The sequence below is a fragment of the Dermacentor albipictus genome, chromosome 8, assembly GCF_038994185.2.
Source record: "Dermacentor albipictus isolate Rhodes 1998 colony chromosome 8, USDA_Dalb.pri_finalv2, whole genome shotgun sequence".
Taxonomy (NCBI): Eukaryota; Metazoa; Arthropoda; class Arachnida; order Ixodida; family Ixodidae; genus Dermacentor; species Dermacentor albipictus.
The window spans coordinates 757893-775404 of record NC_091828.1 but is presented as its reverse complement, the minus strand read 5'-3'; the positions used below and the strand labels follow the sequence as shown (position 1 = coordinate 775404).

The following is a 17512-nucleotide window of genomic DNA, read 5'->3' as shown; positions in this document are numbered from 1 at the left end:
TTCCGGAGTTCCTCAATCAATGTGGCAGACTGTGTATGCATGGAGCACACTTCCAACAATTTGCTGTATGTGTCCACAACAATTAGCCAGCATTCTGCCTTCTATGGGACCAACGAAGTCTGCGTGAACTGTGTCCCAAGGCATTCTGGTGCGTTCCCATTTGGGCACTGGTGCCCTGGCTGGTGCCCTTTGGTGTTGACAACAAGTTGCACATTTTCGAGTGAGCCGTTCGATATCTACGTCAGTGCATGCCCCACAAAAGTACCTTCGTGCACATGCCTTCATGACCACAATTATATGGTGGTTTGCGGGTGTGAGTTTAAGAAGGTAGCTTCTCGCCTTTGTTTTGGAGTTACCATCTGGGAGCTTCTAACGAGGCACCCTATCTGCGCTGAAAGCTCAGTCTCCAGTTTCTGGCACGATGAAAACTTCTTTTGGCAGTTTATGAACTTCACCATTTGAAACAGCCTCCAGCACTTGGGACAGAACTGAGTCCTCTCGAGTCATTCGTGCTAGTTGACGCGGTGAAAGCTCAAAGCTGAGCATGGTAGCCAACATGAGCACGTCTCTTGGGGGATAAGGTTCAACTTGTGCCGGTAGTGGAAGTCAGCTTAGAGTGTCCGCATTTTGGTACAGTAGGCCAGGCCTGTACAGCAACTTGTAATCGTACGTTGCTAGTTTAAGGCACCATCGCGTAATCCTTGATGAAAAGACCCGGGGTGCTTGCTTTGTTTCACTCATGATTCCAGTCAATGCCTGGCGATCTGTTATGGTCACATGCCGGCCAGCTATGTACTTATGAAAGTGACTGATGCTGTAGATTACTGCTGCAGTTTCTTTGTCGAGCTGAAAGTAGCTCTTTTCGGCACTTCCCAGTGTTCATGAACTGAATGCAATGGGCGCCTCTCGGCAAATAGCACCTTCCCGAGCGAGGACGGCATCAACGCCGTACGGCGAAGCGTTTACAGACCGAAGAAGGGGCTTCGTCCCGTCGTAGTGAGCGAGCACTGTAGGTGCACGTATCATCTCCTTAAGTGCCTCGAAATTGGCTCTTCCACTTCCAGGGCGTGTTTTTCTCTAGGAGTTTATACAATTCCACCACGACCATTGCTCTGTTCTACAAAATGCAGTAGTCAAATGAAATAAGGTCCAGAAAAGCCCTTAGAGATGTCATAATTGTCAGATTGTTTGGGTGCTTGAAGTATAGCCTCAACCTTTTTCTCGGTGTTGCAAACACCACTGCTATCAATTCGATGTCCCAGAAACTATACTGATGTAATTCCGAACTTGCACTTTTCTTTCTTAAGGCGTAAGCCTTTCTCAGTCTCGACAGCACCTGATTCAGACGCTGTGCGTGCTCATTTGCACTATTTCCATTGACAATGATGACGTCAAGGTGAACATTCACCCCTGAAATTCCAGGTATCTTTGTCTCCCTCAGGCACTGGAAGATAGCTAGTGCAGCGGAAATTCAAAATGGGAGATATTCCACCCTGAATAGTTGTTTTGTGGTGTTCACTGTGAGCAGTGCTGCAGTTTCTTCATCAACTTTCAGTTGTTGATATGCTTGATAAAGACCCAACATTGAGAAGAGGGTTCCACGATGTAGGTTTGCAAACACTTCATCTATTGTTGGTAGCGGGTAAGATGCCTTCTTCGCTGCTGCATTAACAGTAACAGTATTAACAGTACTCCTGTAGTCACCACAGACATTGAGTGTACCGTCCGTCTTCTGAACAAAGTACCAATGGGGTTGCCCATTTGGTATGCTGCGTTGGTTTTAGAATGCCTTGGCGCTGTAGATGGTCAAGCTTATGTTCCGTAAGTGCCTGCAGCACCACTGAAATCGGAGAAGCCTTGCAAAACATTGCTGTCGCACCGTCTTCGAGTTCCAGGTGAACTAAAGGACCTGTATAGCTTCCAATGTCTTCCTTGAAGACATCTGGGTGTCATCCCACGGCCTCTGTAATTTCTAGTGCTGGCTCTCCAACGTGGTTGATCCCCTTCGCCTGAATTTGAAGTGCCAAAAACCAATCTCTTCCTAGGAAGTTGCACCCGGTGCCCTTCATGACCAACAATGGCAGCAGATAGTCCTTTGATCTCAACATCACGTGAACTTGTGCGGAGCCCAGGACGTGTAATTGTTTACCTGACCATGTGCACAAATCGAGCGGCTCGCATGAAAGCCACGGAGTGTTTTTCTTCCACCTTCTGTAGTTCGTGTCCTCGCTTATCAGGGAGCATGCCGTACCTGTATCCACCTCAAACTGGACTGGCTTTCCCTCCACTATCAAGTCCACGAGGAACTTTGGGCAGTGTTTATGTACACTATCTGTGTGCAGCTTGCAGCAGGATTTGCTGACAGGTGGTGGTTTGACACTGTGTGCCCGTAGCTGCTAGTTGTCGAAGCGTGGTTCCATGTTTTTCTTTTTCTTTGAGATGCAGGCATGCTCGACGTGACCTTCCTTGGAGCAGAAACGGCACTCGGCTGTCTTGCATTTGCATGTTTCAGGGTCGTGCAAGCCGTCGCATCGATAGCAATGTCGCGCTGACGTATGCTTGCCTCCTGGCTTGATTTGCGAAGTCCTGATATTTTCCCCAGAGTATGCCACTCCTTTGATATCTCGCTGATGCCTTGACGCACTTTCCGCTGACAAGGCTAAGTCCACAGCGCATTGAAATGTCAGGCTTTTTCTGCGAACAGTCTCTGCGAAAGATGTTCGTCCCAGACGCCGCAGACGAACCTGTCCCGCAGCATCACATCTTGGGACGGCATAGTTGGGTTCGCCGCTGAAGCGGTCGTTTGGGTGTCAGGCGACGTCGTCGATATTGTAGCCGAAGGCAGCGCTCCGAAGTTGCAGTCGGCTGTCAAGGTTCCGAGGGCCGCAGCGTAGCTGCTGATCGACTCGTCTGGCCGTTGGTCGGGTCTTTGAAACACGTACCGGCTCTAAAGCTCGGATGTCCTGGTGTCGAAGTGCCGCCTAAGAAGTGTCACTAAATCATTTAAGTTGACTTCTGCCAGAATCTTCGGCGCTATCAGTGCGCGCACGATGTTAGAAGGTGTCACGGCTCCACAAAGCGTGATGAGAGTGTCCGCTTCTTCGCTGACGTCACTCGCCACGAAGTAAAAGTCGAGGCGCTGGATCCACGATTCCCATGATTTGCCCGAGAATGGCTCGACAGCGCCGCGCATTCGTCCTGTAGCCATGGCCTTAACTTCGAAAACTCATAGATCCGCTTCGCAACTCCTGCCTCATCGCCAGTGTTACGTACGGGGTCTGGCCCCATCCGTGAAAGGAGTGCGCATCGGTTGGTGGCAGAAAACAGACTGCGTTTATTTTCTACAAAAGACGCAGGCGAGAGCTGCATGTGTTCGAGGGGGCAAACTATAGGTCCCTGTCCGGTAGTCGAGACGCTGAGGGCGACGGAGGATTCTCAGAACTCGAATAGGGATGGGGTCGCTTCCCGTTTTTCCGCACTGGTGCTTCGTCCAGCCGAGGAGCGATGGTGCGTCGCTTGTCCACAACACAAGCTTTCGCTAGCACAGCTACAAAAAGTGCGCCAGTGCGCCGTACACAACCGAGCACATAGTGACGTGTGTTGTTGCAACATTATGCGGTAGCAATAAACAAATAACAAAAAAAAGCGGCACAGGTAAGACGACTGCACAGTGTTCTAAAGGTGGGTCACCAAGTCAATGCCACACATGCAGCACAGAATGTCACTGTGCAGGAGTCGTGTTTTCAACATGATGCGGAAGCTTCTACCTACATCGACAAAAATATGCTAGTCTCGTCTGCTGTTGGCGATAGTTGCCAACTTCGAACAGTGTTGCTCTGCGCACTGCCGAATGTTTGCCAGCTTTCAACAGACGTCGCGTCCCCAAACCGAAGTGCGGATGCAGGCGCATTCGAACCACTCGAGCTAAATAATAAAAAAAGTAACTAATAATACAGCAAACATAATAACAATATCCTGGCACGATGCGAAATATTGCTGGTCGCCAGCACTCGAGGCTGCCAACTCGCTGATGCATGTTGCCAGTTGCTGGTTACCTATTTGGTCAACCAGAGGGCGCATGTGAACCGCACCGCACCATGCGGTTTCAGCGTAAATGCAATTTTGTGACCGATTGCGACGATCACCCGTTTTTCACGATCCGCATGCATGCGGTGCGGCGTGCGGCGATGGACGGTTTAAGCGTAAATCGGCCCTTACCCTGGCGGGAGAGACAAGGCGCGCTTCTCTTGGGTTCGGGACGGCGCGAGCAGCACGGACGTGCCGCGCGTGCAGCGCCCCTCTTTCCCGGCGGGTCGGCGCGCGGCGGGGGACGTCTCCCGCGAGCGCGCGGCGACCCAGGCTTCTGCGAGACCGCCTCGCGTGGCCGCCTTCGAACGCGCCACGATTCGCGTGACTATACACGCGAACGACCAGGCGTTGGGATCCAGCATGGGGCGAACATATTCGCTCGCGAGGACGCGGTGAGTCGGACTTCTAGATTTGTCGCGCGCCCATCGGCATGTTTTGTGGATAGCAACTCTGCTAGCAGGCATTGATCTATGAAAGGTGCAATAAATGCCCTTGTGATTGTTTGCACTACTGTGTTGTCATTCCTTTGTCCCAAGAGTACGGTGGGAGAATCCCATATCAGACTCCACAGAGTCAGGGCCCGATTCACCCTAGGTGGGAGCATTTCTTGTTCCAGAAACCCTCTGGCTTGGCCTGCCTCCTTGGCCCGGGCGTCGAGACTGCGTTGGTTGCCCAGGTCATCAGAGGAAAGCTTCTCCCACATTTCATTGGTGGTATAGATCTGCGGCTAGTTCGAGCACTTTTCTTGTGCTCATATGGGGCGTCCTTCTTTGGAGTCGTCTTGTGGAGCTTGTGAGGTGGGGTCTGCGGATGTGTCACGCAATGGGCAATCCTGGACCATGTGTTGCAGGGTGTCTGGGACATCACAGAGGGTGCATGTGTACGAGTACTGCGTAGGATATAGTCTGCGCATGATTATTCCGTGTATGTAGGTGTTCGTCAGTAGGCGGGAGAGAATGACTTCTTCCTCTTTGCTGAGATTCTTGTGAGGTGGCGGGTACATTCTTCTGCTGAGTCAGTGGTGTTGCAGAAGCTAGGAATACTTCAGGGCGATGTCATCAACGTTGGTGGCCGGCCTATGGGATGGCAGGAAAGCCCAGCTGGTATGCTCAGGGGCAGCGGCATGTGCCGCCTCATTTCCTATCATGCCCCGATGGCCTGGAACCCAGTTGATGTGGATGACGGGGAGCGGGGCACGTGCAATGTGATTTCTAAGTATTCTGAGTGCATCTCTGATATGCGTCCTTTTTGAAGCTGCTGCTTGGGAGTCTTAGGATTACTGCTACTTCAGGGCAAGTTGTTATTGCCAGAGTGATTGCCATTTCCTTCGCAGTTACAGCAGCTCTTGCTTGGATGGTGACACCTGCAAGTTATTCGCCTTGGTGATCCGCAATGCTTAGGGCGAAGGCGTTCCCTTTAATATACCACGCAGCATCGGTGTACCTCGTACCAGGGTCTCTCACATATTTCTTGCCGAGTGCGCGGATTCTGCTTTTGCCGACACTCCTTATACTAAGTTGGATGCATATCGCATGGTATACTTGCAAAGCTGATACAGTCCCAAAGTGCAGGTGGGATTCTTGCTTTCGGGTCTGTGTCAGCAATGTAGCTTTTGCTGTAGTTGAGGTAGCGCAAAACTGCATGTCCGGTGGGTGTGAGCTTGAGCCGCTCTAGTTGGCCGATTTTATGGGCCTCAACAAGTTCTTCCCATGTATTTTGGATACCAAGCTTGAGGAGTTTCTTCGTTGATACCATGGGTGGGAGGGTCAAGGCTATCTTGATTGACTTTTGAATGACAACACCGAGTTTCTTTATTTCAGCCAGCTTGAGTTTCAAGTAGGGAGTTTCATAGGTGATATGGCTAGTCAGAAGCGCTAGAATTATCCTTAGTGTGTCTTGCTCCTTGAGTCCACTTCTTTGGTATGTGATCCTCTTGACAAGATGCGCAACTTGTGACAGTGTGCACTGTAGACACGGGAGAGTGGCCGTCCCTGATCCATCCTCGTGGATGTTAAGTCCGAATATACGAAGGGAGTCGACTGTACGGATCTTGGTTCCATTGAGGGAGATGCTAGGATCTGATTTGATATAGTTGGGTGGTCTTCCTCGTGTCCGTGCTCTCAGGATGTGAAGCTCCAACTTTTCGGTTGTGCATTGGAGTCGCAGCCTCGGAGGTATCTTTAGCTAGTATTGACGGCTCCTTGTAAATGGCATTCTTGTTGTCCAGTTGTAGGTGCTTCGGTCCAGAGTATGCTTTGGCGTAAAGGGCATGGCATAGGTTTGAGATGGCATTGAGTTGAGTTGTTTTGGCAGCCTATTCATTGCGATTTGAAAAGGAGGGATGAAATAACCGATCCTTGTGGGGTTCCTTTCTTGGGTAGCCGAAATTTATCACTGCAGAGGTTGGAGAGACCTACTGTTGCTATTCGGTGCATCAAAGAACTGCTCATGTAGTTATAGATTCGGGCTCCACAGCCTGTATCTTCGAGGTTGCGGAGAATGGCTTCATGGCTCATATTGTTGAAAGTGCCCTTTACATGAATTACCAGGACTGATGATTTGCACCTGTGATTAAGGTAATCAAACAGGCAGTGGTGGTCCAGCCAATCTAATATTTGGAAAAAAAAATTATAGGGTTTTACGTGCCAAAACCACTTTCTGATTATGAGGCACGCCGTCAGGGGACTCCGGAAATTTTGACCACCTGGGGTTCTTTAACGTGCACCTAAATCTAAGTACACGGGTGTCTTCGCATTTCACCCCCATCAAAATGCGGCCGCCGTGGCCGGGATTCGATCCTGCGACCTCGTGCTCAGCAGCCTAACACCATAGCCACTGAGCAACCACGGCGGGTCTAATATTTGGAGCAATTTTTGGAGAAGGAAAAAGGCTGTTTTGTAGCAATTTAGGAGCAGCCACATTAGCATTTTATAGTAGTTCTGTAGCACAAAATTTTGCGTTTTAAATCGGTTGGAGCAGGAGAAAAGCAAATGCATGACATTTGGTGTAGCTTATTACTACTGCATAATTGTTCAGTATTTCTTTAGAGCAAACAGACACAAGCAAGACAGACTGACGCAGTGCAGCCATTTAGCTTGTGTGCCAACAGCAGGAACCCATGGTATGTTGCAAAGAGACTTTATTTGCCTTGTAAATAGCACTTTTACACTTGCGAGAACAGTTATATGCAATAAAACATAATACAAAAGTGACTAGAAATGCCGAAAAACAATTTCGTGCTGTCGGCAATAACAGAATGACCTGCCACACACAGCTGTATCAAAAGTATAAATAATGTTGCTATTTAGATGTTCCTACATGCATCATCGAGCATGTCTTGTTTACGCTGTAAAATAAGCTTTAAAACATAAATAATGATTTTTTCTATTTAACCCACACATATTGCACAATGAAAACACAGAAAGGTCTTTCCATCAGTGCCTTTAGCTACTTCTTTCTTTCAGCTTGTCAAGCTCGAGAACTGCAGTAGCCAGGCTCTCATTCCCTTCAGCTTACAACTGTTGCCCACTTTGGACCTGCTCCATGCTCCTGTGAGCCAAGCCAGTAGATATTGTCTCTTCTGCACGTTTAAGTAATGCACGGCATGACACAACCTTTTCATTTAAGCCCCTTTTTGAGTGGTTCCACAGTAATGGAATTGCGCTGGGTCTGTGTGGTTGCAGGCTTCGTCCCCTCCGATTCTTCGCTTTCTTTTTCAAGCCTATCTGCATAACATATCCTTGCACGGCCCTCAAGCCGACGCTTATTTATACTGAACCCTCTCACGCGATCTGCATTACTATGCAGGAGAGACAGAGGGCTTTCACGAGTTTTGCAAGCAGTGGGTACTTTTGCTCACCAGCAGCTGATTTCAGTTGAAATACTTTAGCCTATGAGCTGTCAATCTTTTCAGGCACTGCAACTTCACTGCTATTCACTGGATTGCATTTAAGCATGTACCATTCGTCAATTAATGATGACACTTCACTCAGCTGTAGCACTTGTGAGGCAAGGTATCGCAGTGAGCGGGCTTCCGAGTCTGCATCTGTGAAGTGCAGGCCAAGAATATTTTCATGTTGCAGCAGCTTGTTTTCAAGAGGTAGCTTTTGCAGCAAGTCTTGTGAGCACACTATGTAAAAAGTGTGGGCCCCAAACCACAAACGCTTTCTTTCAGGAATGTCCCAGGTCCGCATTGCATCATCTGTATCCATACCCAAATCGGGCTTTGTCTTCCACAGTGCGGAGTCTTGCAGGTTAAGGCTCTTCAGATCATCAACAGTCTTGCCCTGGTAGGCTTCACTGCTTAAGAAGTGGCTAAGAACTCGCTGAACTAATAACAATTGCGCATGAAGAATGTCAAAAGTGGTTCTTGTTTCTGAAACAGCTTCTGGAAGCCAGTGAACAGCTCAGCACAGTTCTTTAGAAAAGTATCTTAGCATAGAGTGGTTTCTGCGAGAACACTGCAGCCAGTTTGTTATGAAGACTTTGGCTGGCAGACCGCTGGCCAGTTTTGTTTGCTTTTACAAAGTAGTCCTTAAAGGCATCAAATTGGTCCTGAATACGGCACAGTGATCCTTGTAAAGTGAGCCACCTGTTCGACACATGCTGCAAGAACACATGCGACGGAATACCTAGGACTTCCTGGCTTTCTTTGAATAGCTCCGAGCGGACAGCAGATTTGAAGTAATAGTAAACATTTCTTACCACTTCTTATACATCAGATCCAACAGCGTCTAACCTTTTTGCAAAAGCATTGTGGACTTTGTGTACACTGCAGTTACCGACATCGGCAATGCTTGATGTCAGATGCTGTTCTAGCTTTCTTCCGACTCTTCATGACGTTAGGACCGTCACTAAGGAAACAAATGATGCCCTGTCATGGCAGCTAAACAAGTGCATCTTCTACGCAGCCGAGAATGATCTCGGCGGTGGCCTGGCCAAGATTATATGACTGGACAGGTTCCACGACAACATGCTGTTTTGCTTCAGAGAACCTTAAAGCACATCAAGTTGCTGCACTCGCTGGTCAGGTTTTGGAGTTTCATCCACCATGATAGAATAGAAAACATCTGGATGACATAGTTCATCCACCACTTTTGATTTGAAATATGGGCCTAGTCCATCAGACACAATGCGTGACAGCTTCAACTTGCCACATCTGAAGCCCCTGGCAACACTGCAGTCTGAGAACATTGTGTGGTAGATTTGCGTTGCGGTGTCGCCCCATGAAAATGGGATGCACTTGGTTGTGATAAACATGGCAAAAATTGCTTTGGCATTGCAAACTTGATCTTGTGGAGAGGTGCTAGATGCTCCCAGTGAAAAGTTCAAAGCCGCTTGCACCAATTTAGGAGGCTGGATGTTTCCATTTTTGTCTCTGTACTTTGCAGTTGCATGGATGTGCTTCTTCATTGTCGCATGATGTTTTACTGCAGTAATACTGTGTTTTGAGCAATCAATAGTGCAATTGCAGACAACACAGAGTGCTTCTGTGTCTTCAGCTCCATTTTCGCACCAAGGATGAATGGGGTCATTATTGCTATCAATTTCATTGAGCACAGACTCCTTGAACTTGGTACATCACCCTAGAAAGAACAAGAAAATACACCAGCTAACTTATTTTCTAGAAATGAGAATTAGGACGCTATCAACTCAAATACCAAAAATCATCTTCCCAAATAATCGCACTGGCGACATTCTTTCATGTTCCTGTGGGTGGGCAGCGCAACCAGGACGAAGGACGAAAGGAAGAACACAACACGAGCGCAGACTAACAACTGGTTTATCATCTGCGCTCGTCTTGTGTTCTTGCTTTCGTCCTTCGTCCGGGTTGCGCTGCCCACCCACAGGAACATGTTCAATCACCAACTCGCCCAGCTTGCCGTCTTAAGACATTCTTTCCCAGTACACCAAGCTAAAAAGTAAATTATATGAATAGCACGTTTTCTTTGAGGAGAAGAAATACATTCTGTGTGGACAGATGCTGTCGGAATCCAAACATGGTGTACTGCAAGTGTCCATTGTCCTCGAGGTATGGTGTAAAAAACCACTCGTGCTCCATGTGCTCGAAGAGTTTACCCACGCAGGGCATGAGGGTGATGGGACGGCGATTTTTGATGCGAAGAGGTTTGTTGGGTTTGGGGATCATGGTGACCTCCAAATGCTTCCAGGCTGCTGGAAGGTCCCCCTTTTCTCAGTAGTCGTTTATACTGTAGCAGTGCTGTGGTGGCCAATAGCGGGAGGTTGCATAGAGGTTATTAGTTATTCTGTCCTTGCCAGGACTGGTGCTTCTAGTGAGTTTGGCTAAGGCTGCATGGAGCTCTGCTTGGATGAATGGTTGATCAAGGTCCGGGTTTGGAGTGCTGTCGTATGCCTTAATTAAATTTTTTTTCTTCCACGCTGAACTGTAACTACTACCACACTTCTGGCATTACAACTAACTGCTTTTGACCTCAACGCTTGAAGATACTAAGGTCCAAGCAAATGGCTCCATGTATCGACAGCAAAGGTAACTAGCCTCACCCCATACGTCAAAATGCCAATTCGTGTTTTTGTCCTGTATGAGCACTGACTCATTTTCACATCTCAATTTGTGCCCCACATGTCACAATACATGATCCTATAGTGACTTCAATGTGCACAGTATAATTGCTTTGCAGCATGCACTCATTACGTCACGGAGCAAGAGCAGATGTACCAGGTATGCCATGACAAATAAAGGAAATACATATTGTGCTATTCATCACATTCTTGAAACAAAGATGATTGGCATGAGCTATGATGTGATGACAATTGTGGGGATGCTATACTCTACTGCGACCCCTTATGCTGTTTTCCACAGATGATGGCTCTAGTGTCTCTTGCAATCCGGCTTGCCCGAGCAGCTAAACGCCTCTGGCAGTCGGTGTAGTTGCAGAATAGTACGCGAGATGGCGTGAGTATAGCGCTGCTAATACTTGGGCTCGGGGCCGGCAGAGTGCATGGACTTGTTGTGCACTTGTCGGCACACTCTGCGAGACTGTTTCACGAGGCTTCAGAGCAGGCCACCGGGATGAAACATGCCACTGTTTGCATGGCTGTACGCACAACAATTAGGCTTTAGTGTCCCAGCATGGGAGCAAACGTATCCGCTCTATATACGGCCACAGTGAGTCGAACTTCCTTGATTCAATTGCACCCATCGGCACATTTTATAGGTAGTAATTCAGCTAGCTGGCATTGGTCTACGAAAGGTGCAATAAATGGCCTTGTGATGGTCTGCATCTCCTATATGAACACAACAATCAAACCCCAGCCCTCAGTCCCCACCAGCTGCGAAGCAACTGACCACGGCGGCGGTCAGACCTGTGACGCAGCAGAGGGTGCTAAGAATCACTGGCTCCCGACAGGCCGCCATTGGAATATGAACCTGGCAACGTTTAACGCTAGAACGTTATCTAGTGTGGCGAGTCTAGCAGTGCTATTGGAGGAATTAGAGGGCAGTAAATGGGATATAATAGGGCTCAGTGAAGTTAGGAGGCCAAAAGAAGCATATACAGTGCTAAAAAGCGGGCACATATTGTGCTACCAAGGCTTAGCGGAGAGAAGAGAACTAGGAGTCGGATTCCTGATTAATAAGAATATAGCTGGTAACATACAGGAATTCTATAGCATTAACGTTAGGGTGGCAGGTCTTGTTGTGAAACTTAATAAGAGGTAAAAATAGAAAATTGTACAGGTCTACGCCCCTACATGCAGTCGTCGTGACCAGGAAGTCGAAAGCTTCTATGAAGACATGGAATCGGCGATGGGTAGAGTGAAAACTAAAAACACCATGCCAATGGGTGACTTTAATGCTAACGTAGGCAAGAAGCAGGCTGGAGACAAGGCAGTGGGGGAATATGGCATAGGCACTAGGAATAGCAGGGGAGAGTCATTAGTAGAGCTTGCGGAACAGAATAATATGAGGATAATGAATACCTTCTTCCGCAAGCGGGATAGCCGAAAGTGGACGTGGAGGAGCCCGAACGACGAGACTAGAAATGAAATAGACTTCATACTCAGCGCTAACCCTGGCATCATACAAGATGTGGACGTGCTCGGCAAGGTGCGCTGCAGTGACCACAGGATGATAAGAACTCGAATTAGCCTAGACTTGAGGAGAGAACGGAAGAAACTGGTACACAAGAAGCCAATCGATGAGTTAGCAGTAAGAGGGAAACTAGAGGAATTCCGGATCAAGCTACAGAACAGGTATTCAGCTTTAACTCAGGAAGAGGACCTTACTGTTGAAGCAATGAACGACAATCTCATGGGCATCATTAAGGAGTGCGCAATAGAAGTCGGTGGTAATGCCGTTAGACAGTAAATCAGTAAGCTATCGCAGGAGACGAAAGATCTGATCAAGAAACGCCAATGTATGAAAGCATCTAACCCTACAGCTAGAATAGAACTGGCAGAACTTTCGAAGTTAATCAACAAGCGTAAGACAGCTGACATCAGGAAGTATAATATGGATAGAATTGAACGTGCTCTCAGGAACGGAGGAAGCCTAAAAACAGTGAAGAAGAAACTAGGAATTGGCAAGAATCAGATGTATGCGTTAAGAGACAAAGCCGGCAATATCATTACTAATATGGATGAGATAGTTCAAGTGGCTGAGGAGTTCTACAGAGATTTATACAGTACCAGTGGCACCCACGACGATAATGGAAGAGAAAATAGTCTAGACGAATTCGAAATCCCAAAGGTAACGCCAGAAGAAGTAAAGAAAGCCTTAGGAGATATGCAAAGGGGGAAGGCATGTAACAGGATCAGGTAACAGCAGATTTGTTGAAGGATGGTGGACAGATTGTTCTAGAGAAACTGGCCACCCTGTATACGCAATGCCTCATGACCTCGAGCGTACCGGAATCTTGGAAGAACGCTAACATAATCCTAATCCATAAGAAAGGGGACGCCAAAGACTTGAAAAACCATAGACCGATCAGCTTACTGTCCGTTGCGTACAAACTATTTACTAAGCTAATCGCAAATAGAATCGGGAGCACCTTAAACTTCTGTCAAGCAAACGACCAGGCAGGATTCCGTAAGGGCTACTCAACAATAAATCATATTCACACTATCAATCAGGCGATAGAGAAATGTGCGGAATATAAACAACCCTTACATATAGCTTTCATTGATTACGAGAAAGCGTTTGATTCTGTCGAAACCTCAGCAGTCATGGAGGCATTACGGAATCAGGGGGTAGACGAGCGGTATGTAAAAATACTGAAAGATATCTATAGCGGCTCCACAGCCACTGTAGTCCTCCATAAAGCAAGCAACAAAATGCCAATAAAGAAAGGCGTCAGGCAGGGAGATACGATATCTCCAATGCTATTCACAGCGTGTTTACAGGAGGTATTCAGAGACCTGGATTGGGAAGAATTGGGGATAAAAGTTAATGGAGAATACCTTAGTAACTTGCGATTCGCTGATGATATTGCCTTGCTTAGTAACTCAGGGGACCAATTGCAATGCATGCTCACTGACCTGGAGAGGCAAAGCAGAAGAGTGGGTCTAAAAATTATTCTGCAGAAAACTAAAGTAATGCTTAACAGTCTCGGAAGAGAGCAGCAATTTACAATAGGCAGCGAGGCACTGGAAGTCGTAAGGGAATACATCTACTTAGGGCAGGTAGTGACGGCAGATCCTGATCATGAGACGGAAATAATCAGAAGGATAAGAATGGGCTGGGGTGCATTTGGCAGGCATTCTCAGATCATGAACAGCAGGTTGCCATTATCCCTCAAGAGAAAAGTACATAATAGCTGTGTCTTACCAGTACTCACCTACGGGGCAGAAACCTGGAGGCTTACGAAAAGGGTTCTACTCAAATTGAGGACGACGCAACGAGCTATGGAAAGAAGAATGATAGGTGTGGGATAAGAAAAGAGCAGATTGGGTGAGGGAACAAACGCGAGTTAATGACATCTTAGTTGAAATCAAGAAAAAGAAATGGGCATGGGCAGGACATGTAATGAGGAGGGAAGATAACCGATGGTCATTAAGGATTACGGACTGGATCCCAAGGGAAGGGAAGCGTAGCCGGGAGTGGCAGAAAGTTAGGTGGGCGGATGAGATTAAGAAGTTTGCAGGCACGGCATGGCCACAATTAGTACATGACCGGGGTTGTTGGAGAAGTATGGGAGAGGCCTTTGCCCTGCAGTGGGCGTAACCAGGCTGCTGCTGCTGATGATGATGATGACGATGATCTGCACTACTGCATTGTCGCTCCATTCTCCCTAACGGCACGTTTGTAGGCACCACACAATGTGACAATGTTTGTCAAGCATTTGATGACAAGAACAAAACCTACACAGGTGAGCAATTTCTGTATTTTTTGCTACAGATATCTGTGTATGGCCTACAAGCTGCTAAGATGCTCACTGTATGCGTCTGACAAGCCGCGAACCTTATCATTTAAAAAATACAATTTATAAAAATGCTCAAAAGGATGTTGATTACTCAAGATGCTGAATCTTTATTGAAGGTTTATTCTGCAGGCATGTTGCAAACAGGAAGCTTTATCTGCGCTGCAAATGTTTGCACAAGTTCTGCACCATGCATACAAGAGGAAAATAAATAAAAACTACTTATCACAGACACAGCTGTGCCATTTCATTATTAACGAGAACAACAGATGGCTGGCTCATGCATCCTTGAGCCTTCCTTTTTTACAGCTACCCCATCAAATTGCTTACGATCTGCTCAGTCTTGGTGTCATAGTAATAATACTGGCAGTATCTCACATTCTGCTACGTGCAGCTCCAGCAATGCAGTGCACAGTGCTGTTGAGCAGCATACTGACACCACATCTTATCACAACTGATATGACTTGGACTGAAATGATGCTGTAGCGCCCCGCCCACCACCAAGTATCTGTTAGTGTCATTGTGAAGGATACAGGTTATTGCAAGCAACTGGACCAAAAGTCTAGACACAACACTTAGCGCAATTGGGCATCCATCACTCAAAGAACATAGTGCTGACAATGTTAAAGGTCAAGAAAGAATGAAAATGTACTAAAAGCCAGCGCTAGCTGTCAGCTCATTTATCAGCTCTGACCTTTTTGCTGGGTATTGTAGTCTCGCTTTCATTTGAGACAGGCGCAAATAAGCACACACTTTTGCTCCAGACAGATGCTCCCCACTGTGACTGTTAACCAATCTGCTCATCTGAGTCACATATACCATACAGTAAGCAACATTAAACATGAATGTATGAAAGTTATTAAGCAAGCACTGGCCATCTTAATGGCATGAAAACAGACAAAGCTTGTGCCTTTACGGTAGCAACGAAACCTTCACAATAGCTTGCATGACTTCACTCGACAAATGTACCCTGTCAGAAGAAATGTTTTATAGCTCAAAAGTCAGGCTGCCTGTGCTTGCCATGCAAGCTTGTTATGAAATTTGATTGACTGACTGAATGATTGATTTTACAAACCGAAGCTGCGCACAGGCTAAGGAATATGCTGTAGTAGAGAGCTGTGGATAACTTTTGACCACCAGAGGCGGCTCCTTCCCGTGGATCCTGTGCACAAGGGTTTCAGAGCTCTGTCCTTATCATAACATGGCTCCCACAGCAGGTAGTCAAACCTGTGATGTCATGCTGAACAGCCAAATGATGGTGTTGGACTGCTGAGCACAAGGTCGCGGGATTGCACAAGGTCGTCCTCTCATCCATAGACACAATTAGCTACAACACAGCCAGCATTGCGATGTTCGCAAGGCATATTGTTATGGAGGGATGAAAGAAGAGAGACGAAAAAGATTGTGAGACGCTGGCTGCTCCGTGTTGTTGGTGGTCAGCCATTTTAACTACTCTGACTCATCTTGTATATATATTGTAAATACAGATTTTCTATACTCCCACCATCCCCGTAACACACTGGTGGAGGTGCTGGGTACCACAGCTGGAAACTGAGCTCCACAGTCGACATCGCGTAACTGTCCGCACCCTGAATCACGGTGAGCATGCGGGATCAACGTCGTTACCACCTCCAACGTCCCCGTCGCCAGCTACGTCGCTGGCGGCACCATTCTCATGGGGCCCAGAGCAGGCTGACGCATTTGCCGCTCTCATCGGGTTTCTGACCACCATTCCCATACTTGCCCACTTTGATCCATCTGCACCGACCGAAGTCCACACTGACGCAAGCGGCCATGGCATCGGCGCTGTTCTCGCCGAACAACAGAATGGTACCGAGTGTGTGATAACTTATGCCAGCCGCCTGCTGTCACCTGCCGAAAGAAATTGCTCCATCATCGAGCGGGAGTGCTTGGCTTTCGTTTGGACTGTGGCCAAGTTCCGGCCATATTTCTACGTCCGCATGTTTTCAGTCGCTATAGACCATCATGCACTCTGCTGGCTGTCTTCCCTCAAGGACCCGACATGACGGCTTGGATCCGTGGCGGCGTGGATCCCCTTGATCCTGCTGCGCATTATCCGGTGACCAACACGACGAATCCTTACAGTACATCGCCGGAGTGCAATCTGGCAGCACTGACTGCACGTGCCGCATGTTCGTGCTGCACAATGGCATCCTCTACCGCCGCAACATCAACCCTGACAGCCCCGAGTTGCTCCTTGTCATTCCTCGTCACCTGCAATCCGTCGCTCTTGAACAATTTCACGATGCACCAACGACTGGACACCTTGGAGTTTCGCATACATACAACCGCGTATGATGCCGGTTCTTTTGGCAGGGTCTCTACCGCTCTGTGCATCGTTATGTGGCAACTTGCAAATTGTGTTAGCACCGGAAGGAACCTCCCCTGCCACCTGTCGGTTGACTCCATCCCACTGAAGTTCCCTCTGAACCATTCTTTCACTTAGGCCTTGACCTGCTTGGCCCTTATCTGATGACGACTAGAGGGAACAAGGGGATCGCCGTCGCCACTGATTACGCGACACGCTACGCGATAACAAAGGCATTGCCGACTAGTTGAGCAACAGATGTCGCCGATTTTCTCCTCCACGACATCATTCTCCACCACGGTATACCTCGACAGTTCCTGACAGACTGCGGCCGCTCATTCTTGTCTTGACTTGTCGACAACCTCCTCCGCTCTTGTGCCACTGAGTACAAGCTGTCCAACGCCTATCACCAACAAACGAATGCTCTTACGGAACGTCTCAACCGAACAATCACAGAGACGCTGTAGATGTACGTCTCCAACGATCACCGCGACTAGGACGCCACGCTGGCCTACGTGATGTTCGCGTATAACTCATCCCGACATGACACCACAGGATATTCAGCCTTTTATTTTTTGTATGGTCGCGACCCCACATTGCCGTTTCATACAATTCTCCCTTCTGTGCCACGTGTTGCAACTGAGTACGCTCTTGAACTCGCAGATCGTGCTCACATGGCACGTCAAGTCACCCGATC

General features: G+C 47.8%; 1 protein-coding gene and 1 pseudogene across 7 annotated transcripts in view; both read right to left on the bottom strand.

Annotated features, from left to right (window-relative positions):
- Window positions 1–17512, bottom strand: part of Hel89B (histone acetyltransferase 1) — a 506945-nt gene that overhangs the window by 408671 nt on the left and 80762 nt on the right. The window lies entirely within an intron of this gene.
- LOC139048648 (uncharacterized) lies at window positions 7369–10237 on the bottom strand (annotated as a pseudogene).